General features: G+C 36.3%; 1 long non-coding RNA gene across 1 annotated transcript; it reads left to right on the top strand.

Annotated features, from left to right (window-relative positions):
- Positions 1–10,507: 10,507 nt before the first annotated feature.
- Positions 10,508–27,017, top strand: LOC125356892. Its single transcript, XR_007211979.1, has 3 exons — positions 10,508–10,518; positions 12,001–12,006; positions 26,769–27,017. It is a non-coding gene; the product is annotated as an uncharacterized LOC125356892 (long non-coding RNA).
- The last annotated feature ends 793 nt before the right edge of the window (positions 27,018–27,810 follow it).

The raw sequence follows: 27,810 nt of genomic DNA, 5'->3' as shown, positions 1-27,810 counted from the left end.
GGCAGATGCCAAGATATATCAAATATTCAAATTATCACTTTCTTGTAACACCTGGTTTCTACTTAAAACCCACAAGAAATTCCAAAATAACACCTGCTCTTCAGATCATTAGTGGGTATTTTAAACATTTTCCTTTTATCTAATGCTGTTGTCTTGAAATGTACAGTGTGGGTACTCCATTGGGCTGTCTTATATATATTAAAACATCACTGTACCTGCCACAAATGATATAATAAGAAGGTTAAAAAAGATGGTTCCATGAGCAACAGAATGCCTGGTGAACTGATGGCACCCTTAATCAACTCTACTTTCTTCCATTTCCTCTTATTTCCATGTTGAATTATTTGTCAACATTTGCAAACATGTAAAAAATATGCCCATATTAACTCTTCAGTGAAAGGCAAAGTATTCTTTTAGCATATATGGCAGCGTAATCATGTACACAGACATACATAAACATGAAGGCACACCTACATCTTCCTCACATTATACCAGTTAAAATTTTAGGCACAATCTTGAAAATAAATGTAAGCCCATGTACCACATCCTCAAAGAATCCAGGTGATAGGTGTAAAATAAACATTTTTTGCTTTTATGATACACAAAATCCACATGTATAGAACTCAGATTATCTACTTGAGAAAACTAAACATCAAAGCTGGCTCTCAGATGATAAATGAGCTGAAGGTGTGGCATAGCCATTGGGAGAAATCTTTCATGTGGCTTGAAGAGACCCAAGAAATTTGGAGAAGCATAGCGAAGCCAATAGGATTTTTTTAAACTTGTTTTGTTCAACTCAAGCCTAAGTTTGTCTTGGGAACAAATAGCATAAGTTTTCACTGAAAATTTAACACAGCAGTAAAAATGCCTAGAGTTTGAAAACTGGTGGAGGAAGTTATCCTGAGGCATAACAAAAGTCATACAATTTCAACTCAGGAGAAGCAGGACTTTGATGTTCTTTTAAACATCCATCATACCCCACCCCATTCAGTTTTAACAATACTGGCTAGAAGTATATGGCAGAAGATGGAGAGTGGATTTCCTTTTCTAACACAGTTTGGATACTTTGGGGGAACATTATTTGTAGATTGCTATAATATACAAGCTGAACTAGAATTCCAGGTAATCTTACAAATGAGAAATTCACAGAATTCTCTGAAACAACTGCATGAAGTAAAGGACTATTTGTATATAGTATCCAGACCTACTATGACTCTAATTTAATATTTATACATTGAGCATGATTTTAACATACACTGACTTTTCCCAGAATGGTACAACTGTGTAAGTTGGAGGCAGAGTACAATTTGTTTCAGGAAGTGTTAACTATTTTGGAAAGTGACATCACAGAACAGCTTATTGTACTGGATTTGCCATTTAACCTATCTGTATTGCTCAGATTGCATTTATAGCTGCTGTGAATCTATGTATGAGATTCTTTATCATAATATACAACAAAATTTATGTTACAGCAATGAGTCTGAATGGGTTGATAAATTCTGATTAAAAAAGAAACAGATTTGATTTACTCTGACCATATGTCTTTATTTCAAAACTGGCCTTCTCTTACACTTGCTTCAGTTCCTGACTTGATTCTCTTTTTCCTTCTTCAAAGTAGGCACTCAGCATCCTTCTGGCTATAATTTTGGTTTGCAACAATTTTCATGAATAGCCTAGTGAGTTCACTGTGGATAAATTCCTCTCCCAGTCAGTTTGCCTTGACCTAAAATTGAAGAAACCATGTCTTTGTATAATCTAGTCTGTTCTTTCAAGGACAGAGAAAGGGATTGCCAGTGACATTTAGTGACTAGTTTTATAGCATTTTCTGAGAGGACATGAGGCCTTCTCCAGAATTGAGAGAGATAAAATTGTGCCCTAAGTATTAATTCTACCAGTCTGTCCATAATTATCAGAGCAATATTAGATGAAGTTATCTTCAAGAGACTTGGTAGCTTCCAGGCTTGTAGAACTGGACTATGACTTGAATGACATCTTCTATCTTCAGAAATGCTAATATGCTCAACTGATATTATGCTCAAGTGAAGCTTTGCAGAGGGAAATGTTGACAGTAGCCTTTCAAGCTTCATTCCAGAAGTAGGAGTCATTAAACTTTACTGCTAGACTCCTGTGGAGATAATTAAGTCCAATATCAAAGAGCAGTACAGGAATATAGTTAAACCTGATGCTAGGATTTACTAATTCCTTTGTTTTGAGTTACTCCTCACTGAAGTTTGATTGGATTTTCTATGGAGAAAACAGGATGGTTATCTGGAAAAGTTCAAAGTTCTTCCATCATTTTTTAAATTAAGTATATTAATAATACATAAGTAAAAAAATAAGTAAGTTTCTGATTAGAAATTGACATTTTTAAAGTAACTTGACTACAGATAAGAGAGAATGTGTTGATAAGGTGGAACCTTTATTTTTTCTCCCAAGCAGTATTTCCCTTGGGTTTATGAATGTCAGTCTCTGAGAGATGAACCTTCCTTGAGTACTCATCAGGAGGATCAATATGATTCTGTGTGTCTGAGGCCTTGTGGTATGAACAGATGCTTCCCACTAGAACATAAACTCCACCTAGGAGAGGGTTATTCCAAGTTTTCTTTATAACTTATTCCCATTTCCTGAGCCTATACAGTGTATTTTTGAATGAATGCCTAATTTTCTGGAGAAGACAAGCTATTCTTCCTGAGCAGGTTTCGTGTCCACTTTACTAACACTGTTCCAGACACATGTGCTTTCCTAGTATTCTACATCTGGAACGAGGCTTCAGCTTTGTTTTCCTTTCTTTCATCAGGCTACTGCATCAGCAGAAAGAAAAGTGAATGTGCATTCATACACACTTGTCCAGATTCAGAAATGATAAGCAAGAATAGGGAAAAAAGTGATTTGGCCTCCAGCAGACCTGCAAGATTGGAGGAATGGTAAAGTAAACAATATATATATATATATTTTTTTTTTTTTTTGGCCAGTCCTGGGCCTTGGACTCAGGGCCTGAGCACTGTCCCTGGCTTCCTTTTGCTCAAGGCTAGCACTCTGCCACTTGAGCCACAGCGCCACTTCTGGCCGTTTTCTGTATATGTGGTGCTGGGGAATCGAACCCAGGGCCTCATGTATAGGAGGCAAGCTCTCTTGCCACTAGGCCATATCCCCAGCCCCCAACAAAAAATATTTTTAAAGTGTTCCTTTTAAAAAAAAATTATTTTAATGGTGATGTACCGATGAGTTGCAGTTCAGTTACATAGGTAAGGTCATGAGTATATTTCTTTTTGAACAGTGTTATCCCCTCCCTTGTTTTCACCCATTTCCCACCCCTAATTCCCTTTCCCCCAAAGTTTAAAAGTTTATTTCCAATATAGTATCCAGTGAGTATCACGGTTGCATTGGTCCACACTTTGTCCTACTGTTTCTGTGATTCACTGTCCCTTCCCCAAATAAGGTACATTTATATACAAGATAAAGGATCCAGAAATGAAAAGCAGTAACAACAGGGAATAAACCAAAGGAACAAAAACAAAAGGAAAAAGAAATGTCTGCAAACAGTTCATGAAAAAGAAAAAAATATGTTGTTTCCATTTCTTGGCATTCATTTTGATAAGCATCATTTTATATAGGCATATTAACATAGCTCTTGAGCTATTGTGATTCTCTGTTAAGAATATCCTAGTTATTATAGTTAATATTCTAGTTATTATAAATGAGGGAAACCGTGAAGCCTGTGTTTCTTTGGGTCTGGCTTGCTTTGCTTAATGTGTTTTTTTCCAAGTCTTTCCATTTCCTTATGAATGGGGCAATGTTTTCTTCTTTATTCAACTTTTATTACTTTTAATGTGCCAATTGGAAAATAAAAATCTCGGTGGTTTAGGCTGAAATTTACAAAATTAAAATTCAGGAAAGAATATATACTAAAGACAAAAGCTATCTTTAATTTAGTTACTGTGTATTTAATCAGAAAAGTAAGATGCAATAAGATTATTGTCTGAGAAATATCTATAAACTCAAAGTTTGGGTCTAAGGAAAATGAAAGAAGATAGAAATTAGGTGAAAGTTCAGAGTCAGAAAAGAAACTTTGCTCATTTATTTATTTATTTATTTTTAAATTTTTTTTTTTGGCCAGTCCTGGGCCTTGTACTCAGGGCCTGAGCCACTGTCCCTGGCTTCTTCCCGCTCAAGGCTAGCACTCTGCCACTTGAGCCACAGCGCCGCTTCTGGCCGTTTTCTGTATATGTGGTGCTGGGGAATCGAACCTAGGGCCTCGTGTATCCGAGGCAGGCACTCTTGCCACTAGGCTATATCCCCAGCCCTCATTTCTTTTTTAAGGTAGGAGAAACTTCAGCACACTGAGCTTCGAATATAGTCTTGATGGAGAGCCACTAAAAAGATGTAAGCTGATGATATAGTGGAGAAGGATCAATTCATATATGAAGAGTCTGAATGAGATGATAGAGAAGAGCATATATAGTATAGAGCCCTACAAAAGCAACTGGGAGATTAATTTACTAAGGTAATTGTATTTATGTTCAATACTGCAAATCTCCTTTAATAGTTGGGTAAAATGTCTTTTAGTGCTTGCTAGCCACTTGAATTTCTTCTTTGGAATGACTGCCCCTCATCATTGCTTATATTTTGATAGTTTAGTGCTTTCTTTCATTTGAGTTGTCATACTTCCTCTTCTAGTTTGCTTTTAGACTTTGGTTTTTTTCTGACATTATAAACATTTTATATCTTTTAAAAATTTAATTTCATTGTAAAGGTGATGTACAGAATGGTTACAGTTACATAAGTAGGGTGATAAGTACATTTCTTGTCAAACATTGTTACCCCCTTCCCTTGTTTTTTCTGCCACTTTCCCTCCCTTCTGACTCCACCCAAAGTTGTAATCTTAAAAACCATTTTAATTCAATAAAAATATCTCTTCATAGTTTAAATTTTATTACATGTAGAAAGAATGTAAGGAATATAGGGAGGCTGAGTATAGAGGATAATGGTTCAAGGCCAAGCTGGGCATAAAAGTTCATGAGACTCTCTTCTCATCCAATGCTCAGTGAAGTTGCAAGAAATTGTGCCTTTTCCTGACTGAATTCTGGAGCTTAATGCTGGATAGTGACCTCATAATTTTAGGAGTAGGAGGACAGAAAAGTGATGCTTCTTCCAGATAGAATTAGAAACTCCCAGAAGATTTGTAATTATGTACCTGTCTAGCACATATATTACTATAATAATTGTACCAATCCTGAGGTTTCTGAATTAGTAATTCCTTGAAGGCATATATGATTGAGGAAAAAGTTCAGGAGAACCCTTTGACAGATCTCATTGGATTCTGTGCTCTGTGGGCTCTGGGATTGACAAGCTACCACTACAGATATTCTTTAATGTATTGTCTATTTCTGTTTTTCTGTTACAGTGGCTAAGATGATTAGGAGCTCCAGAAAATAAGACCTGTAAATATAGAATATCACTATCTGTCCATTTACAAAAAAAACATTTGCCTATTTCTGTACTGGATCATCCTGAACCTTGTTATTGAGAATTTTGTTTTGTTCTCATTTTATGACATTAATATATATATATATATATATATATATATATATATATATATGCACACATTATTGGAAGAAAATCCAACAAGATATATTTTCTACATAATGTTGTCTGAGGGAAAATTCCTGCCAAGGGCTTGCTCCATAAACTACTGAGGCAATGACATTGGCATGAAAGTTTCTTCTAAGATTTCAAAGTATGCTAAACCCAGACACTTCATCAAAGTAGTCTGCCAATTCATTCTGTGTGTCATGCAAACTCTGAGAATTAGGCAAATAAGTGTGACCTCCTTAAATATGGTGGCCTGTGTTAGTTCTGTATGACTTAATGATTTGGCTTTGTGGTACTCCTTGAAGCAGGGATTTCATATTTTAAGCTACGCATGTATTTCTTATTAGGTTGAAATCAGAAAAGTCATGGAATGACTATGGACACAATACCAAACTAGAAGCCATATGCTATGGTGCGATGTCTGCCTGTAGTGCCAAGTTTCAGAACATTTGATTTACTTGCCAAACTCAACATGACTGCTTAAGTGACCCACTTCCCTAGTTTCACACATAATCAGACTCAGAGACACAGAGAACTATCTGAATTTAATGTAGGCTACTGAGTTGTCTAGAACATTCTGAAGAGACTGTTGATGATGATCTGATTCTTAAAAAAAATACTTTGTACTTTACAGTGAGTTAAAAATACTGAGGTTGTACCTCTGAGCTTCTCTGATGCCAGTGTTTGCTCCAAGGTTCTTGAAACATTCTTCAGGTGCTGTGAAATAGTCTTTCTGAAGTAAGAAGATTCTGTATCAAAAATCTCTCCTTTGGTTTCTGATACTTAGTGTACCTGTTTGCATGTATTATATTCTCAAATCCATTTCTTTTGCCTGTCATAAAACACCATCACATTGCTGTCAGCTAAACTCTTTGCCTCTGTGGTAGTCAGAATACAAACACAAGAACCAAAGTTAACTCTTTAACTGCTCCATAGCAGCAGCATTTAGATTTGTCTATCGATCCCTATCAAGAAAATTTAAGGTTTTACAAAGTATGACCCTTTAATCTGGCCTTCCACTCTTTTCCAGCACCTCAATGTTCCTTGAGTAGAAATTCTATTTTTATTATTGTAAAATTATTAATCCTAGAAATGTGTAGCTTTAAAATATTTCAGAATAAGTATTTCAGGACTTTTGAAAGTAAGAATATCTCTTTTTTACATAATAGTGGGAAAAGTATCCAAGTACATACTAGCAATCAAATATGTTACCAGCTTTTTTTTCTTATTTAAAAAGCAAAGCTATTAATCTCTTATTGCTGCTTACCTTAAAGATGGAGGAAAAGTTTACAGTCAATATGTGAATGGAAATTAACACCAGAGTTTATAATATCAATATCCTTAAATATCAATCAGTGTTTGGATGTTGCTTCTAGAAAATCTTTGGCTTCATTTATTTTGGTTGCTAAGTATGGAGATGCATCTTTATCTGGGTGGTTCAAATTATATCACCCTGAATGCACTCAATTTCATCTGATCTCAGAAGCTAAGCAGATTTGGGCCTGGTTAGTAGTACCTGGAAGGGAGACTGGCTATTAAAAAAAATAAACATGTTAGTGATATTGTTCTTTATTTCAGAGTGCACTTTGCCCACCTGTTTTAACACAAAATTAATACCATTCAAATCTACCTGTGTTGATGCTCTAAAACTCCTTTAGGGCTCATAGCCCTCCCAGACTCACTCCCAATTAATTGACTTGATACACTGAAACATGTTCAGTGATGAATCATTTTTTCAAAATTTCCAATTATCCCCAAATTGAGAGCATCTTTGGTCTTGGGAATGCAATCCCCAACTCTTGGGATATATATTCTTTCAGAACTAAGAGTATTTTAAAGTTGAGACAGATGTGTCCTGAATGTATTATGTGTATTGTAACAACTTCAGGAGGATGTAAGACAGGTCAGTGGAATTAAAAAAAAAAAGTGATATCAGTGCAGGTAAATTTGTGCTATTGCTACCAAAATTTTAGATGAGTTAAACTTTTGCTGCCAGATAAGTTTCAGAGCACTTTAGATTTGGTATATTGCTAACAAGAGATTATTTGTCCATAGGAAGGGTACATTTTTCTGTGGTAGGGCAAGTTATAAGTATTTAAACTTTGCAAATTATACTATCTGTCTTGATAGTCAAACTCTGCAACTTGCTATTTGGCTTTTACATAGTATGTAAATAGGTGTGGTGGTTTCATTTTGGGGTTTTCTTTGTTGTTGTTTTTAGAAAACAGGCTGTAGGACATAGTTTTATAACCCATAATATGATTAATCTTTATTATTAAAATTTTGTACCTCACCTGCCAAGTTGATTGTTTAGTTTTCAATGATGTCCTTCAGTTAGCATTTGCAGAATATGAAGATTAATTTCAGAAAAGAAAGTCATCATTTCTTTGGCTTACTATATTCAGTCTGTCACCTCTTCCTAATTTAACAACACAGGAGCACATTTAAAAACTTTTACTTACTCTGGAATAGTATGTAGATCTGATTGAGCTATAAGTGTAATTTTAATTTAGTTCATAGTTAATACTGTGTGATGTTATGATTGGCAGACAAGGAGTAGCTAAAAGCTGTGTGTGTCAACAATGATTGTGTTGGTGATACTTCAGAACAACATGATTGTTTTAGACTCAAATTCAACTTGTGCTGTGGTATGGCCAAAGATTTCAGATTGAACATTTATCTTAGTATTCTGCTTGCTTTGTTTGCTGTTTATTTAATTAGAAAAGCCAAGAGAAAACATAAAATCTAGCTAAAAGAGATGAACCAATTGTGAACTATTCATGAGGGGTTGCATATTTCACATTGTAAAAGAAATTTTTTGATAAGTGAAGTTTTAAAGGCTTCTTTCAATGGCATTGTTCTTTTTCCTGTGCAAAATCATCTACATATATATATATATATACATATATACATACATATATAGTAATTTTAAGTAGTTTCACAAAAGGGCTTCAGTTTAGGATGCCAATTCAAGGTGGATGTGTTTTCATCCTTTATTTAAGAATAGAAGGCAAATTAGTACCCCTATAGATGATTTACCAGAGCACTGAGGAATTATCAACCTCAATATTTGATTGATGAACAAAAATTACAAAATGGGCCAGACAATAACTCTAGAAAAATATAAAGGAAAACAACAAATGCTCCATCATGAAGAGCTGATTCTTTAGCTCAGTCGTCTGAAGCAGGTAATTGAAACTACTGTGAGCATTAACTACCATTTTTGTTAATTATCTGCTAACCTGCCGGGGTTAGCCTAAGTACATTGCACGTTCAAGTACCTTCTTTGAGCCCTTTGTGCCTGCTTTGTCAGATGGCTCATGCCCCCCTGGTAGGGAACTGCCTCTAATACCAATCTTAGGAGAATCAGACTAGATTATATGGTATGAAAGCAATGATATGTTTTTGATGTACGGATAATCTTCCCTATCTTGAAAACTTTTGAAAATTCTTCAAGGTACTCGAAAAATTAGTCTCTTATGGATCTTATGTTTATTTTTTTCAGTCTTCTTCATATGGCTTCACATCTTGGATTCCCTACCAAAAGCAAATTCCTTGAGATGCAGGGTGGGCTTAAATGTCTGCAATTTCTCTGCTCTGCTTGCCATAGCAGATGCAAGGCTTCAGAATAAACGAATGCACTTTAATATGCAAACATATTGTAATGAAAACTGAGAGTGAATATAGCTGAAGATAATGATAGATAATATTAGCACTTTGTATGGGATTGATAGCGAAGAAGAGATGGTTTGAAAGACTCACTGTACAAGCTTGACTTGGCCAACTGAGAGGATCCTACTATGAGGACAAATATGCTAATGACAGTGATTTCTGCTTGATGTCTCTTAGATCTGACTTGGCTATTTACTAATTTGATTGTATTAAGGGTCAATAAACTTGCATTGTCCATTTTTCTTTAAAATATTTTCAACGAGAAATTGAAGAATATATTCAACTTAGAAATCACTTTGCTGAGATATAAAGTAAAGTTGGGGTCAGGAGGACTAAGTGCCTATAAGGAAAAGATTCTAGAACATTTCTAAATGATGTGATTAATAACTGAAAGAATATTTTCATAAAAACCCTATAGGTATATGATACACTATATATTACTTCATATTCTAGTCTAACTGTGATTGAGACACAGTCTCCAACCTCTCTTCGATCATATCTGGATACAAGTGTCATACAGCCAGCATCTACCCAGCTGCCAGGACTGTGCAATGAATGAAACAGCTCCTCAAAAACTCTGAATGGGTTGCCAATTTTTATTATGTTTAAGGCAGGCAGTAATTTCAGTTTTCAATTCCACTAAGTAATAATAGTTATTAATTAGTAAATTAGGCCACTGGGTTCTGGAGGTGAGCTAACAGAATGATTAAAAAGAAGAGAGAGGAAATTCACAGATAATGCTCAGGTTTCATAGAAGCCTGCCACGATGGAGAGTTTATGTTTGTACATCTCTTCAGAATGGATTGCTGCACTTAAGAGCAACTTACATTGCCTACAGTGCTGTCTGTTCCATAATTGCAGTAAAGTGAGGTACTGCACCATACATTGTCATAAAGATGTCAAGAAATGAAGGGAGACCTTCGAGGGTTCAGCTTCTAATACTTACATTTTAAATCTGGGGCCATTAAATCTAAGGAGAAAAATTCCTGAGATTTTTCCCCCCATACCAACAAAAGGCTTAGACGATTCTTGAGTAAAGGCTTGACATCCACTCAGGGGGAGATTTCTGGACTCTAGCTTGATCTCATTCATTTTAGGAGCTAATTTTTTGAACTTTATGTTTCAAATCTTATAGCCTTCATGGAGGTTTGTGGAGTGTGTCTCAGAGTACTTTCCATAGTTGTGTCTAGATCATAACAGAAGTGCTGAGATGCCATCTGAAACCCCTTAAAGACTCGAAACACTAAAACTCAAGTTTATCTTGCAGGGTTCCAGATGGGCAAAAATGCAGGTAACATATCTTAAGGCTGTTGGAGTGTGTTTCTGATACTAAAAAAAAAGTACTTGAGAAATGAGAAAATCAGTACATCTCATTCTGATGACACAAAAAGAGAAAGAAAGGAAAACAAAACCCTATCAATTTGTGATAGTCAATTATGATTTATGTAAAAAAAAATAACTATATGGAGACAAAGCAGATTAGTTACATAAGATGAAAATTTTCTAAACTGCCTGTGGAAATTTTTTAAGAAACAAAATTACAGCAGAGGATCACAAGAGCCCAATAGCTATACCCTTATGATCACATAAGATGATGCTAAGTGAAATGAACTCCATTTTATGGAAATGATTGTTATATCACAGTTGTAACTACTTTCAACATCCCATGTGTATCTGTAGCTTCTACTATTGATGATGTTCTTGTATCACCTTCTTGTGATTGTATCTACACTATCTCTGTAATCTTATCTGAGTATATTGGAAACCGTGTATACTGGTATTAGAACTAGGAATTAGAACTAGGAAAGGGAATACTAAATTGAGAGACACAGGGTAAAAAAAGAGAAACAACTACAAAAGCAATACTTGCAAAACTGTTTGGTGTAAGTGAACTGAACACCTCAGGGGGGGAAAGGGTAAGGGGGAGGGGGGAGGGGGGTATGAGGGACAAGGTAACAAACAGTACAAGAAATGTATCCAATGCCTAACGTATGAAACTGTAACCTCTCTGTATATCAGTTTTATAATAAAAACTTTAAAAAAAAGAAACAAAATTAGAGTAAATGAGTTGGCATAAAAAACTTTTTACTAGTATTAATATTAGATGTGGATCAACCAAGATGTAATCCTAAGCAGTGAGACTGAGTATCTTCATATAGACTTTTACATAAATCACATTTAACCCCAGGAAATTAATACCTTTTTGGTATCTTTAGAATGAGTTGGACCACTTGTCAAGTATTCCTTTCAATATCAGGAGTATGCTGTGTCAGTTAGTGCCAGGAGAAACTTGATGTATGTTAGTTGCTTTCTGACTCCATCTCCTCTGCTCTCCTCTTCTCTCCACCTTCTTCCCAGCTCCTCCTCCTTTCCACTTCCTCTTCTTCCCCTTCTTCCCACTTTTCCCTTATTCTTCTTTTACCCCTCCCTCTTCCTTTCCTCTCCTTTCTATACCCCTCCTTCCTCTTTTTCTCTTATCTCTCTACATCTAATCTATGTCTCTAGGTAGAGGTGAATTTAATAACCATTTGTCTATGCTTACCTATCTAGTTTCTACCCAGGAGTACTAATTTCTGCTTTATACCCTGTAACCCTACTCTACCTTTTGTAGATGTTAAATCATTAGGAAAGCAATTGTAATTTTCTATAAGAACAAATGAAAGGTCTCCTCAGTAGGTTTCATGGTTCCAACCCTCATCTAATTTTAAGTCTAGTATTGTATATAAAGTATATCAGATTTAAGTACTGTATCTATTGGTAGAGGGTAAAATGAAACATATATTTAAGGAGAAAGCTGTAAGACACACTGACAGGATGGAGAAAAGAGAAATGATACATTAAATGAAAATATGATTTGAAAAAAAGTTCAAATATATCATTCATGAAAGGTCAACCTAATCTTTCCTTGATTCACTGCTAACTAACCAACTAACCAAACATAAACAAACACCAAAATTGTTTAGGATCAGAGATTAGATGTAATATCTGAACCTCAATTCACTGTTCATCCATTCACAAAGAAAACAAATGTTTTCATTTTTATCTAAAGATGTGACCTATACATGCCCCGGGATCTCATGCAGGGCTAATAAAGCAAGTACACCAATGTGGCTATCTGATCAGAGAAACATCTGAAGGTTAAGAGACTCTCTGGGATTTTCTGGTTCAGCCATCACCATCCCTGAACTTCCCTGCCTGTAAGGGTTTGTAATATGGAAATTCAAATTATTCTATTTCTAAAGCTACTCAGTGGGGCTGGGGATATGGCCTAGTGGCAAGAGTGCTTGCCTCGTAAACATGAGGCCCTGGGTTCAATTCCCCAGCACCACATACACAAAAAATGGCCAGAAGTGGCGCTGTGGCTCAGGTGGCAGAGTGCTAGCCTTGAGCAAAAAGAAGTCAAGGACAGTGCTCAGGCCCTGAGTCCAAGGCCCAGGACTGGCCAAAATAAATAAATAAATAAATAAATAAAATAAAATAAAAAATAAAATAAAGCTACTCAGTGAATTTTTTTCTACCACCAACATAATACAGTTTTCTTTTTCCTGTCACCTCATATCATCACCTTTGACACAGGTCACTTCAAGTTCTCTATAGTAAGACATTTTGAATAACTTGGAATCATTTTAACTATATATGTTTGCAGCTGTCAGATTCCAATCTGCATGCTTCATGGAGGCTTAGTTTCTTTTCTATATTAATAGCTCATTGAACATATAATACTATACCTGGCTATACCTACACACACACACACACACACACACACACACACACACACATGGGTATATAAATGGATGTTTGTATGCATAAAAATAGATGTGTGTATATGCATACATATATTTTATCCAATCAACTCAATGGTTCTGAACACCCAATGAAAATATTTCCATTATATTTGCCTGTTTGCATTTCTAAAACTGTAAGAATATATTGTTTCTGAAGATAATTATCAGAGCTTACATAACTAAATTAAATGTTCATTAGTGATCCTATGGGGAGTTCCTATGTGTTATGAAAGAAAAAGGATGCCATAGGTTATAAAAATAGCTATGTGAAATGTGATGGAAAATACTAGGTGAAAATTGACTATTGTAGTTAAAATACCTGAAGGTCTGATCTACATGAGCTTATCTATACAATTTTCACAAATCCTGATAGGATTTGTTTTCACATTTTCTTTATATTTCATGATTTATGCTTGGTACTTCACTGTACATCAATTAAACTATTGTACCAAGTAGAATATGTACTCAACCTGTATGAGGCGCAGAGGGCAATACAATGGCCTTCTGAGGCATTTATCATGTTACTGAGAAAATAAGGCTTACATAGATGAAAAAATTAGATAATTGTTGAACTACACAGTCAGTGACTAATGGGTATTTGAAGGAATAATCAAAGTGGGATGTTAATAGAAGGTGATGACTTCATGAAATAAAAGTAAAGTGTTGATATTTAGAGTATATTTTGGAGTGAGAAATTAGCATAAAAAGAGGCATTTCAATGAAAGTGGACCCCACGAGCTTGCCTGACTAAATGGGAAAAAATAATAGGAAAATAGTAGGGATGATTTGGAAAGGCAAGAAGAAATGATTTCTGGAATAGCTTGTAAGTAAGTCAATAAAATCTGAGACTGAGAGGATGGATGATAGGAAGCCCATGCAATGGCTTTTATGGAAGCAGTAGAGTATTGTATGAAAGTGTTCTTTGTATGACATTACTCTGATGGAAGATATTAATATTTCAAAGTTCTAGGTGAATTTTTTGGAACAGAGAAAATACATAAAGTAGTTGTGGAAACTAGGAACAAAGAAATAAGCAAAATATACTGGAAACCAAAAAATACAAAAATGTGAATTGGGGAAACTGTCTTGATAATCTCTTTATCAATTTCTTAGAAGTTTCAGAATTAACTTTTGAATTTTCCACTTGTGAATTAAAAGGGGAAATGGCTATCGCCATTGAGGTCCTCTTAAGTTCACTACATACAGGTAGGACAGGCTGGTAGGGCACCATCTGGAGCAGGATAAGCCAAGTGCAAATAAACAAAAAACAAATATGACACATTTAATTTTGATAGAATTATTATGCCATGAGGTCTTATACAGATCATCAATTGTATGATAGGAAACAGGAGGAGGATGGTTCCAGGACAAGTGGACAAAAAAAAAATCATAACATCACATCTAAACCAATAAAAAGCAAAGAATTATATAATGTGCCTATCTTACCAGCATTGTGGGAATTATATATAGGAGGAATGCATTTCAGGCTAGTTCAGATATAAATTTGAGACTCTTTGGAAAACTAAAGCACAAATAGTGAAGGAAGAATGAGCATATTTCAAGTGGTGAAACACCCACCTAGAAAGTACAAAGTCATGAGTTCAGACCCCAGTACTAATAAAAAAAAAATGAAACAGCCCCTCTCTGAGCAAGGGAAAAGACTAGGACATAGAAGCAACCTTACATAGAAAGGAAGAAAACCTGGGGTGAAAAAATATATACCAATTAATTATGCCGAATCTTTTCCTATTTTGAATTTGCAGATGGAAAACCCAAAGTTTATGTCTCAATTGATATTGACTTGCTTCCATAGCCCATTTTAGCTCCTCTTCATTTATTAAATAGAGTTGTTCTCTGTTCAGGCTTGATTACTATATAAATAATTGAAGCTTCCCCCAAGTGAGGACTGAGTGCTGACTGGGCCCCTTCCCATTAGCCACAGGAAGGTAGAAAGGAGAAACATGAATTGATTGAATTCAAATGAGAACCATTTGCCCAGCTCCCAACACTGCTTCTACTGCTCTGTTAGAGAAAGGATGGTTCCACAAGATGCACTTTAACAAAAGGATATCTTCTAGTGGTGGTCCAGGGAAACCTCTTTTCCTAGTGGATTAGCATCAGAGAATCCTTGGAACTAACTATTCTGGTTGACAGCCATAGTGATATTATGAGACAGGTCATTTGCTCCTTCTCATTTGAAGCTCATTCCCTAGAGTGAAGTTTTGGATGCCCTGTAGATATCCTGAGTCGTATAACATTGTGATTTGTCTCCAGTTGTCCTTTGGCTAGCATCTCAGGTCTATGTTCAGAGAGTTAGTTATTCCTTTCTCTGTTTTGTCTCTCTTCACCTTTATGGGGGCAAACAGATGTCTAATTGAAAGAAGCAAATTAATGAAGTTTATTATTTTACCCATTTGCTCACCTTATCATTACCTGCTGTAGGTGAACCATGATGCCTCTCTTTGTGATAGAATTCTTCTTTATACAGACTTGATAAACCAACACTTTAATTAACTATGTGGGGGGAGCAGGGAGTGATGAGGAGGAAAGAAGTGAGTGAACTAGCACCTAAAATAAATATGGTACTTGGTGAGTGCTCGATAAGTGTTTGTGAAATAAATGAATCATGACTCTCATTCTATTAAATCCCTCCACCAGTAGGAACTGTGACTAATTTTCTTACCAGTTTTCCTAACAATTACTCTCACCAAGATAAACATTAATTTCTTTTCTCCTGAAAACATCATCTCCTGAGAGAGTTAGCATGACTTTCATCTTGCCCAGTTTGAATTAGTGGTGTAGACATAATTTTTCTAAAAGCATCGGAGACTTTTCAGAGCCCAACTGTGTTTCAAGATCTATGGAATATTGAGAGGGGCATCATATCACCTCCTTGTGTTACTGGAATGCCAGGGCAAACCTCCTGTTGTGGTTTGAATGACTATGGGATGTTCGCACAAGCCCATTTTTTGAATGCTTAGCCTTCACCTGTAGGCATTATATAGTAGGTTCTTGAATTTGGAGGAAAGAGTGCCTAGTGGTATGTAAGTCCAAGGGCATTCTTTTGAAAAAGTTCTACTTGGTCACTACTGGCTTCTTTTTTCTCTTTTTGGCTGCCATGATCTGAATTTCTCTACTCTGGATGAATTGACCCCTCTGCAACTACAAGCCAAAACAAATCCTTTCTTCTTCAAGTTATTCTCACAAGTATTTTGTTATCGTGATGCAAATGTAACTCATACAGTGCCAGACCAATGCTAATTAATTTATCATGACCTACTATGTGATAGTTACTACACCAGGACCTTTATATATGTCATTGATTTAATCTTTTAAAAGGCCTTATTGAGTAACTATCATTGTCATTTTAAAGCTAAGGAAGCAGGTGGGTAAAGGTTTCAGCCAAGGTTAAAGAACTAGGCAAGAAACTGATCAGGGTTAGGAACCATGTATCTGACATTGTGAAGTTCCCAGGAGAGTAGTGGATCCAAGCCAGGGGGCCTGGATTCAATTTTGGCTCAGCTACTTACCATCTGTGAATTCTGTCAACACTTATAACTCAATTGCACCTCAACTTTGCCATAAGTGAAGTGTGTTTGGTAATATATTTATTCACAGAGTTGTCCTACAATCAAGGTACTTACTTCAAGTAAAATACTTAAAATAGTTATTAGAACAAAGTATGTACTAACAGATCTTAAGCATTATTTTCAGATTACTTTGGAACTAGCCATCAATATCTTGTAGTGTTTCAATTAATAGCTTAACAATTGTCTACTTTATTTTTGGAAATGTTCTGTATCAGAAGTAAGTACATGAAGGAATCAGCTAATAAATTGTAAAGTCCCTAGGGATTTTACAATTTTTTAATCTTTCTTTTAAACTATAGGACTACTGAATGTTAAAACATAATGTATATATATATATTTTATAATCTACTACTCTTCCCAAATAATGTCTTTTCACACTGCATGTGATACCCAAACCTAAAAGGAAAAAAATGCACAAAATACTTTCACAAAAATATGTCTTTTATCTCATATGACACCCGAGAAATTGAAAGTTCACCAGAGTACACAGAATTTGCCTTAGCCTTTCTTGCCTAACATGGCACACAGAGCTAAGTGATGACCAGCATTATTTCTTTGGCTTGATAAATTTAGGTCTGACTTCACTGCATTTCCTTGATTTTGTCCATGGTCACAAAAAGGCCATTTCACTTGTAGCTAAGAAGCTTCTAGCTAGGAAGCTTCATAAGACCTCATTGTTCATTACACCTTTATAACAAAGAAGAAAAGCTTGTCCAGAGACTGGCTACCTCTGTTCAAAATTATCCTCATATATGACAGGCCAAATGTCTAGCATATGGCACCCCCAAGTTGTAAGAGAGCCTGGAGAAGGGAAATACTTGGGAGTCTCTAATACCTGCCAAGCATCCACAAATTGTAAAACCTGTATTATTCCTACCCCTATTGCCAAGCTAAGGATTTAATACTAACAAACGTAATATTCTTATTTGCTGATCCCTTTATTGAGAAAGTACAAATTTTTATCTTGCACTATGGATAAGTTGGTATTTGATGGTAACAATAAGCATTCTGACTCCAGGGTCTACCCTTTCACAGAGAAACAGTGATAGAGAATACAGGACACCTTTAAGAAAACTCACTTCCTCCTCAGTGTTCAGTTAGGAGTCTGGAGTTATGGGTTCTATGTTTATGAGCTTGTATCTACACCATCACTGGAACCATCCACAGTTTGACCTACCAGGCTCAGATAGCACTTTTGAGCACTTGAAAAAGATTAGTGTTGGTTTATATAGGACTGGAGTAATGTTAAAGAAAAGAAAGGAAAATAAACATGCACCAAGTCAGGACATCAGTAGTCACAAACCCTAAAATGTCTTCCTTGAAAGTCAGCAGAACCTCTGGGTCAGACTCATTAGAAATAAAATTACCTTTCCAAACCTGACTTGACCAGATTCCAGTAAAAGCTGACATTTCTCTAAGAGTCCAATTTGGGATTTTTCTTTTTGTTGCTGTACCTGGGGCTTGAACTCAGAACCTGAGAGCTGTTCCTGCACACAAGACTATATATATATACTCTACCTCTGAAGCCACAGCACCTCTTCTGGATTTTTATGAGTAGTTTATTGGAGATAAGAGTCTCACAGACTTCCTTGCCATGGCTGGCTTGAACGGAAATCCTTAGATCTCAGCCTCCTGAGGAGCTAGGAATACAAGCAAGAGTCACTGTCATCCAGCTTAAGAGTCTAGTCTGGATGCATATAGAAAATGAGCAAGTAAGGAGAACTTTTCTATTGGTTGAAAGTTTGGGAATGAAGCAAGCAAGCAAGCACACAATGTTAGTTGATTATTGAGAAAATTGGTGGGGGAGCAGGGGTTGTACACAGGTGGTGTGCCTATTGGAACTGTAGTGTTCAGTCTGAGCCTAACTAGACTATAGATATTTGTCTTTATCATATATAAAAAGTCCTTGTAAAAATTGGTACTGTGGACAATGATATGGGCCCAAGTATATTTTCCCTTAATATAAAATTAGAGAAAGTACCAAGGAAGAAGAATGGAAGCAAAAGAAAGGTGGGAAAGAATAAAAGGAGCCAAGGAGATGGAAGGAGAGGAGAAGGAAAAAGGAATGAAGAAAGAAAGGGAGGGATGGGAGGAAAGAAGGAAGCAGGAAAGGAGGAAAAAGGAGGTGGGAGAAATGAGGGGGAAAAGAAAAGAAAGGAGATGGAAAAGTAAAAAAAAATGCGTTTCCCCAGACATGAATTCAGTCTAGGAAGGAGGGGGGATAATCTTATCTACTCAATTCATTCATTCCTAACTCATCAAAACGTGTTTGGTTCTTCACTGTCTCAAATGTAACAATCATTCAGTGGCATTCTTCCTCCCAAAGAAAAGAATAGCAGTAATATGAGAACATTTGAGGATATTGCCCCCAATATCATGAAAGTTTAGTAGAAGGCAAATCTATCCTCTGTTCATTATCCACCACTCACACTGCATGGAGTTGTCCATTTCACTGCCAATATCTTATCATGCCACTTTATGAATGCCACCATTTTACTGAAATACCTGCAGAGTTTCTTACCTTATACATACTCTTTGATTACAGAACAGGATAAAAGACAGCTCATTTTCCCCTTGAAACAGATAAAGCAGACTAAGCTGCACTATATTGCCCCTTCTCTTGGCATGGTGGTAGAGATGTAACTCTGCCATAGGCTTATGAAAGTGAAGACCAGCAGAAATAAAGAGAAAACAAGTTCATCACTCATCTTCGCAGACATTTACAAGTAGACTAGTTACTAAATTAACTAGCCCTTCTCCTCACCTTGTTGATGCTGTTCTTAGATATTATTCTTTCCCTTATATCATTTTCTTCAAATGAAATATTTAATCCAGAACAACTTTTCTTCTAAGCTCAGGGTAGAAGGACCATTTCACAAGTGAAGGTAAGAAAATGTATAGTTTGAAACAAATGTAATAATTACATGCTAAAAAGTCATTCTAAACTGGGCTCTTGTTGCTTGTCCCTATAATCCTAGCTATTGAGGAGGATATGATCTGGAAGATTGTGGATCAAAGATAGGCCAAACAGAAAAATTTGCTAGATTCCATCTCCAACTAGCTACTAAAAAGAAGAGGTGGTACATGGCTCAAATTATGGAGTGCCAACTAGTAAGCAAGAGGCCTCAAATTGAAACTACAATAGTACCAAAAAAGGAAGCAAAGCAAAGGAAAGCAAAGAAAAATACAATCCGAATATTGTGTTTCCTTTTTTTATTTCAAGACCACTATACAGTCTTAAAACTTATTAAGAATCTCAAGGAGCATTTGGACATATAGTGGCATAGAACATAATGACATAAAAATTTATATATGCAGGAGGATATAACCATCCTAAACATCTACATGCCAAATACAGGAGCACCCAACTTCATCAAACAAACACTACTAACTCTAAAAACACACATAGAACCAAACACATTGATAATTGGGAACATTAATGCTCCACTGCCACCCCTGGACAGATCAACACGCCAAAAAAAGTGCTCTACATTACTGGCCATAAAAGAAATGCAAATCAAAACAACACTGAGATTCCACCCCACCCTAGTAAGAATGTCCATTATCAGGAAAACTAACAATAACAAATGCTGGAGGGGATATGACTAAAAGGGAACCCCACTTCATTGTTGGTAGGAATGTAAAGTTGTTCAACCACTGTGGAAAGCGGTATGGAGGTTTCTCAGAAGGCTAAACATAGAGCTCCCATATGACCCAGCAGCCCCACTTTTGAGCATCTAACTAAAAGATTACAAGCAAGACCACATTAAAGCCACCAGCACAACAATGTTCATCGCAGCACAATTTATCATTGCTAAAATATAGAACCAACCCAGATGTCCCTCAGTAGATGAATGGGTGAGGAAAATGTGGTACATATACACAATGGAATTTTTTTGCCTCTTTCAGAAAGAATAACATTGCCCCATTCATAAGGAAATGGAAGGACTTGGAAAAACTTATAATAAGTGAAGTGAGCCAGACCCAAAGAAACAGGACTCTATGGTTTCCCTCACAGGGTATAATTAGTACATGTTTATGCTAGTCACAGCAGAAGATCACAAGAGCCCAATAACTATGCCCTTCTAAGTGAAATGAACTCCATGTTATGGAAACAAGTGGTATATCATTGTTATAATTATTTTCAACATGCCATGTGAAATGTACCCCTTTGTTTTCTTGTCTTGTCTCATATGCTCTTTCTGGGGTTTCAGCCCTGCTATCACTGTATCTCATCTTAGTACCCTGGATATTGTATACATGTGTATTAGAAATAGAAAAGGGAAAGGGAATACCAAAATTGAGAGACAAAAGATAAAAAGACAATTCCAAAAGCAATGTTTATAAAAACCATTTGGTGTAAAACAACTGTACAACTCATGGTGGGGGGGGGGGGAGAATTAAAGGGGGAGGGGGAAAGGGGGTGAAATGAGGGAGGAGGTAAGAAGTTGAACAAGAAATGCTCTCACTGCCTTACATATGGAACTGTAACCCCTCAGTAATTCACTTTGACAATAAAGGGAAAAAGTAAATATATATATATATGTACTTTTACAAGACCACAGTACATATCAGAAAATGGAGAGGAGGGTAGAGAAAGGAGAAAAATTATGCAAAGAAAATTGATTTGTGGTTCAAAACAATTTTACATTTATAAGGCTCAAAAATGTGAAGGTTAATATAAACAAAGACAGATAGACCTTGATAGGAATAATGAGAAATGATTGAATTTATGTCTGTGAGTTCACATATTTTATCCTTAAAACTACCAAAGTAGAAAATTTTGGAATATGTGAACATGCATTCTATCAGTCATCATAATCATTCTTCTTGTAGCTTCTGGAAAATCCCATAGTAATATAGAAAGAGTGGAAAGACAAAAGGCCCTAAATCATCATTTTATGATCTATAGACTCTCTCAGTGGGTCTTGAGAATCTTGGTGGTGTATTGGGCATAGCAGGGAGGTAGAACAAAGCCACAAGGTGAAGTTAAGATCATCCAACTAACTAGCCAATGATATTTAAACAGTAGCTAATTTTTCCATTTCATGATCTGAAAAACCAGGAAATAAGTATGGTAAGGCAAATGTTCATTTGGTTTTATGATGGAAAACCAGACACAATTGCTCCCAGCCCCTCTCCATACCCCTTCATTTGTTACATTAAAAGGATTCATTGGCTATTTCTTTGAATCATGCAAAGCATTTACAAAGCACTTTTGAAAACTAATTAGTTGTATCCTCACATAAAAGTAGGACAAATATCCTCCTACTAATAACTGAGATTATGGTGTGAATAGTACTAAATGATTTATAAAGAAGCAAGGAAGGGAAACAAGAGCTTCTTATAAGCAAGTTGATGTGCTAGTAACCAAAAGAGAAAGGCTGTCTGGAAGTTACTAAGGCTTAGAAAACCAGTGAGGGCCCATGCCTTAGTTGCACCAAGAAGGTGGTTCTTATTATTTGTAATTTACTTTAGTATGTTTCAACCTATAACATTATATAGAATGTGTGTAAAGGTGTGTATGAATGAACATACAAATTCAGCTAGACTTTCTACACAAAAATGTTAGGATGTACTCAAAGAGAAATGAAAACATGTTGAAAAGGCAAAACACCTAAGGTAGAGGGGAATCCACTGGCCAACTCTGAAATAATTTCAATATCAGAATAAATAAAGATAGAGTTCTCAAGTTTCAAATAATATACATTTATAGAAACAAAGAAAAAACTTCCCTTTGTAGTAAAAAGCTAACTAAAATAATTTGGAAGAATAATGTCATTAAGAGTAATGATTGTAAATGGTAATTTCTAGATTTTGATTATTTACTATGGATATTCAGACTGTACTTCTGTTTGGGAAATACACTATCAAGTGTTTAAAGGATAGAGAGTGTGAGAAAATAAGAGAAAATACAGAAATAAATTTGGTTAAGAGGTATGGGTATCTGGGAATTTTTTTCATTATTCTTCAAAATTTTTTGTTGCCTGAAAATACATTGTACTTAAAAGTCATTAATAAAGCACTTTATAATTGACCATATGTATGTGATATAAATGAATTTTAAGATTTACACTACTCTCTAGGGACTCCTAGTTACCATCAAAATGCCAAATCAGATGTTGAGTTTATATTTGAAGAGTTAAAATTAGAAATTTCTATTTAGAAATGATAGGTGAATATAGAAACTCATATGATGATAGTCAAGAAAGAAAAGAACATGGAGGAGGTTGGAAGGAAAGCTGAAGGTGGGGGTGGAGATTGAGGCATACTTGCAGATCTTAGATGTTTCAATGAACAGTAAAATTCAAGAAACAAGAGATATGATGACATATTTATGATGACATGTTTATGAACCAAAGCACCACTACCTAATCAGAGGACATATTTTTTCCAGTGGGCATATTGCATCATACATTGCATGCCCACTGTGAGATGTCTGTTTGTGTTTTGGGAATATGATCACCATTCAATATTACCACATAGTCTCCAGTCATATAATCTGAGTCTGTGTTTTAAGAAACTAGAACCTCTTGACTCACATGAGAAAGTAGCATAAGTTTTATTCAGAACTGAAAATTCTGTGAAGACATAAATGGCTTTGCCCTGGATCTGTTCACTGAAATCTTTTATTAATTTTTTTTTTTTTTTTGCCAGTCCTGAGGCTTGGACTCAGAGCCTGAGCACTGTCCCTGGCTTCTTTTTGCTCAAGGCTAGCACTCTGCAACTTGAGCCACAGCACCACTTCTGGCTTTTTTCTATATATTTGGTGCTGAGGAATCGAACCCAGCGCTTCATGTATGTGAGGCAAGCACTCTTGCCACTAGGCCATATTCCCACCCTGAAGTCTTTTTTTTAATATTAATATGCTACTTAAAAATAGATCATTTGTCTCCAGAGTAGCAGCAGGGATCATGGACAGTTCACTGGGCCGAGAGCGGAACAATTGATTGTTATTTAGCAAATATTACAGCTGGCTCCCAAGGAACAAATCATTAAGCACAACTTGCCAGGGAGGGGAAGGTTTTCTATCTGTTGTGTGGCATTAAAACTCTGAGATAATGCTGGGCTCTAGTGGCTCATGGCTGTAATCCTAGATATTCAGGAGATTGAGATCTGAGGACTGCAGTTCAAAGCCAGCCGGGGCAGGAAAATCTGTGAGGCTCATATCTCCAATTAATCACCAGAAAAACAGAAATGTCTCTGTGGCTCAAGTGGTAGAGTGCTAGTATTCATCTGAAGAACTGAGACAGTGCCCAGGCCTGGAGTTCAAGCCCCAGGACTGATAAAAACAAAACAAAGAAGCAACAATAAAAAAAAGACGCCGAGATTAGTGTGACCCAAGCTACTAATTTTTTGAAGAAACATTCATGTAATAGTATTGTCCTTTGATGGCCAAAATTCATATTTCTCTTGTGAGTTTTATCACACATACCTCCAAGTAGAACACCCCCTTTTGTTTTGTTTCCAACCCACTGTAACCCTAAACAAACAGAAGGTTGAGACATACTTCCCATTATCTATGTGGGCTTTGTAGTAGGCTTATAATACTCTTTTTTCATTGTTTCTAAAGAGGCAACATAAGGAAAAACACATTTCTAGCCAAATTTATGGACTGCTGCTATTCCCACCTTTACTCTGTGCTTCTAAAAATATAAGATTAGGTAAGAGCTAGACAGATGCTATAACTACTGTAGGAAAGAAATAAAGATGCAGGGTGGGAAAGTGTAGGCATTAGGATAGAACCATGAAAATGTAAGCTGCTGGTTGAGCTCTAACTCTGCAGACATGCTTGTTCTATTTAGTGTTTGTTATTCCCAAATGGTAAATCTTAGAGAAACAGTGCAAGAGAGAGTGAAACTGGAGTTTATTATGAGAACAAACCTAGAACAGAAGATGTGTTCTGGTCCCATATAATTGCCTAATGGGGCATACTTAATCCAACACATCAGGCTAAATCTATAAGTTAGATTCAGCATAATTTGATCTGTTTTCTTCTCCCAAATATTCATGTTCTCTTTGACTTGGAACATTTCCGTTCACTCTAATATGAACAGTGCCCAGATACTATGTTGTTTATTTAGAGTAGGAACTTTGCTAAGAGAGTGAAAAATAGCTGTTCAGTAATAAGAACGTGCCTTGTCTTATCCTGTGTTTATAGACTAAATTTTTTTTCCTCCAAAAAGTTGAATGATCTAGTCTCCTTTAGAGAAGGGCTTTTATTCATTCATTCAATCTTTCATTCATCCATAGGCAAACATTTATTGAGCTTGCCCTGGAGGGACAGAAATTATAAAATGTGTAAACTTGAAGGTGTGTTCCTTAAAGTGCTCCCTTGTCTTTGCATTGTCAAAAATCCAGTGGTTGCTCCATTATTTACTCCTATCAATGTCAATAGCTTTTATTTTCTTTTTAAAATTTCATGTAAATGTGATGTACAGAGGTGTTACATACAATTGCATGACTCAAGTAGTGAGTACATTTCCTTTTGAACAGTGTTACCACTTCTTTCATTCTCTCCCAGTTTTTCCCCTCCCAACTTCCCTTCCCCCAGGGTTGTGTAGTTAATTCCCAACATAATGTCTAGTGGGTTTCACCACTGAATTGGTTCACCTTTTGTCCCTCCATTTCTGTGCCTCCTCTTTCCCTCCCCAAATCAGATAAACTTATATACAAGACAAAGGGTACATAAATCAAAAAGAAAGAAGGGAATGCACAAAAGAATAAAATAGAAAAGAAAAGAGAATCATAAACAATATAATAAAATAGCAGTCCAAACATTCACACAAGTGGGAATAAAGGAGGATATTCTTTTTTTCATTATTATTAATATCAAACTGAATTACAAGGAGGTTACAGTTTCATACGTTAGGCATTGGATACATTTCTTGTACTGTTTGTTACCTGGTCCCTCAATGCCCCTCCCCCCTCCCCCTTTCCCTTCCCCTCCCCATGAGTTGTTGTTCAGTCCATTTACACCAAACAGTTTTGCAAATATTGCTTTTGTAGCTGTTTGTCTTTTTTTTAACCTGTGTTAAATTTGGTATTCCCTTTCAATTTCCTAGTTTTAACACCAGTATACACGGTTTCCAATATACTCAGATAAGATACAGAGATAGTGTAGGTACAACCACAGGAAGGGGATTCAAGAAGATCATCAGTAATAGAAGCTACAGTCCCACAAAGCATGTTGAAAGTAGTTACAACTGTGATATAACAATCGTTTCCATAACATGGAGTTCATTTCACTTAGCATCATCTTATGTGTTCATAAGGGTATAGCTTTTGGGCTCTTGTGATCCTCTGCTGTGACTTGCCTAAACCTGTGCTAATTGTTCCCTATAAGGGAGACCATGTTTCTTTGGGTCTGGCTCACTTCACTTATTATAAGTTTTTCCAAGTCCTTCAATTTCCTTACGAATGGGGCAATGCCATTCTTTCTGATAGAGGCATAAAATTCCATTGTGTATATGTACCACATTTTCCTGATCCATTCATCTACTGAGGGGCATCTGGGTTGGTTCTAGATTCTAGCAATCACAAATTGCACTGCGATGAACATTGTTGTGCTGGTGGCTTTACTGTGATTTTGTTTGTGTTCTTTTGGATAGATACTCAAAAGTGGGGCTGCTGGGTCATAGGGGAGTTCTATATTTAGCCTTCTGAGGAATCTCCATACTGCTTGCCAGAGTGGCTGAACCAGTTTACATTCCCACCAACAATGAAGTAGGGTTCCCTTTTGGCCACATCCCCTCCAACAATTGTTATTGTTAGTTTTCTTGATATAGGACATTCTTACTGGGGTGAGATGGGATCTCAATGTTGTTTTGATTTGCATTTCTTTTATGGCCAGTGATGTAGAGCACTTTTGCATATGTCTCTCTGCCATTCTCATTTCCTCATCAAAGAAGTCTATTTTTAAGTCTTTAGCCCACTTGATGAGGGGGCTATTGGTTCTTTGCAGTTTTGTTTTGGATGAAGGTAGTTTTTTTTTAGTTCTGCATATATTTTAGATATGTGGCCTTTGTCCATTGAATGGCTGGAAAAGATGTTCTCCCAATCTGTGGGCTTCCTATTTATCTTGCGTGCTATGTCCTTTGCCCTGCAGAAGCTCTGCAGTTTGATGCAGTCTTATTTGTCCAACCTTACTTTGATTTGTAGCATTTCTGGGTCTTTGTTAAGGAAGTTCTGTCCTGTGCCAATGAGCCCAAGTGTTTCTCCTATTCCTTACTTTAGTGTTCTCAGAGTGTCTGATTTGATTTTGAGGTCTTTGATCCATTTGGAATTGATTTTGGTGCAGGGTGATATATAAGGATCTAGTTATAGTTTGTTGCATGTGTTGAACCAGTTTTGCCGGCACCATTTGTTAAAGAGGCTATCTTTCTTCTAAACTATTGTTTTAGCTCCTTTATCAAAGATTAAGTAGGTGTAGTTCTGTGAGTTCGTTTCTGGATCTTCAATTCTGTTCCATTGGTCTTCAGGCCTGTTCCAGTGCCAATACCAAGCTGTTTTTATTACTATAGCTTTATAATACAGCTTGAAGTTGGGTATTGTGATTCCTCCAGCACTGTTCTTTCTCCTTAGGATTGTTTTTGCTATTCTGGGTCTTTTTTTATTCCATATGAATTTCTGGATTGCTTCCTCTATTTCATTAAAAAATGGTGTTGGGGGCTGGGGATATAGCCTAGTGGCAAGAGTGCCTGCCTCGGATACACGAGGCCCTAGGTTCGATTCCCCAGCACCACATATACAGAAAACGGCCAGAAGCGGCGCTGTGGCTCAAGTGGCAGAGTGCTAGCCTTGAGCGGGAAGTAGCCAGGGACAGTGCTCAGGCCCTGAGTCCAAGGCCCAGGACTGGCCAAAAAAAAAAAAAAAAAAAAAAAATGGTGTTGGGATAGTAATGGGTATTGCATTGAATTTGTAGATAGCCTTTGGCAATATTGCCATTTTGATTATATTAATCCTCCCAATCCGAGCATGGGAGGTTTTTCCATTTCATTAGTTCTGCCTTAATTTCGTTTTTTGTGTTTTTAAAGTTCTCATCATAGAGGTTTTCCACTTCTTTTGTTAAGGTTATTCCTAGGTATTTTATATTTTTTGAGGCTATTGCAAAAGGAGTTACTTTCCTGATTTCAGCCTCGGTCTTTGGGTCTTTAGCATAGAGAAAGGCC

Source organism: Perognathus longimembris, chromosome 8, assembly GCF_023159225.1.
Source record: "Perognathus longimembris pacificus isolate PPM17 chromosome 8, ASM2315922v1, whole genome shotgun sequence".
NCBI lineage: Eukaryota > Metazoa > Chordata > Mammalia > Rodentia > Heteromyidae > Perognathus > Perognathus longimembris.
Note: the sequence above shows the minus strand (reverse complement) of the source record. Positions and strands in the feature narration are given on the sequence as shown.